This window comes from Herpailurus yagouaroundi, unplaced genomic scaffold (assembly GCF_014898765.1).
Source record: "Herpailurus yagouaroundi ecotype Mexico unplaced genomic scaffold, PumYag 180, whole genome shotgun sequence".
NCBI lineage: Eukaryota > Metazoa > Chordata > Mammalia > Carnivora > Felidae > Herpailurus > Herpailurus yagouaroundi.
In genome coordinates, this window is record NW_024412411.1 from 7,372,242 (window position 1) to 7,373,375 (window position 1,134).

Sequence of the window (1,134 nt, forward strand, 5' to 3'; positions counted from 1 at the left end):
ATGCGGGAAAGGCCGTCTGAGGCGGTGCCTCGGCCGCTGCGCGCATGCGCTCAGCCAGTCCGGCCGTGGGACTCTAGTGCTGTGTCATTTAAACCTCCCGCTAACTGTCCTTTCACCGCCCCGTCTCACTCCAGGGCTCGGCAGGGCGTGACAGTGTCTGCGCGGATTTCTTACGGCGACAAGTTAAGTTGGCGACAAGTTAAGTTTCGTTAGCTGCTTCATACTTATCTTTAAATAGTTGCTGGGTGTCTGCTCTGGCGTTTCCTGCATTTTGCCTGGCAAAACCCGGCGTTGGGGCACCTAGGCGAGAGAGGACTGTATCTTGCATCGGAGACGTAGTGGAGGAGACAGCATTGTAACCCGAGAGTTGCTGTAGTCGAAAGCACCTGAGAATCCTGGAGGTGCCTAATGCAGGCACCTGAACAGAAGTGTCAGCTCCAGGTAGAGAATGGTGTGAGCAAAGATGCAGAGGTGTAAAACGTCTGTGCTTCTAGAACTCGGAGTTAGGTTCTTGGTGCGGCACCTGCCAGAGTGGAACCCATTCTGGACGCAGGCTAGAGTCTAGTGCTTGTCACACAAAGTATAAATAGCTTGGGGATCTTGTGAAGATTCAGATTCTGATTCAGTAGGACTAATAGACTCCTAGATCGTGCCAGTGCTGCTGGTGCATGGGCTATAAGGGCCAAGGCATGAGGAATGGAGTTAGTCTCACTACATCATGTACTATCTGATCTTGGACACATGACTAGTCTCTCTAAACCTCAGTTTCCTGTTCTGTAAATAGATAAAAATGGTGTCTAGCTCATAAAATGGCTGAGAGTATTGAATGAGTGCACGTAAATAGCTCTGTATGGTGCCAGGACAGAATAAAGGCTCAATAAATAATGGTTTCAGAGAAGTTAAGTATCTGGCTGAAACACGCACAGCATGTAGGTGACAGTGTCACTCTCCTCATAGGAGCTTATGCCCTTCTACATCTTCAAATGCTACACACCTGAATATGACACTCAAATGTAGACCTCATGCCTGGCCCTCTTCTTTCACCTCCAGACCCTTATATCCAACTGCCTAACTGACCTCTCTCAGATGTTTTAAAGGCAACTTGCATTAGTTCCCTATTCTTGCTGTAACAAA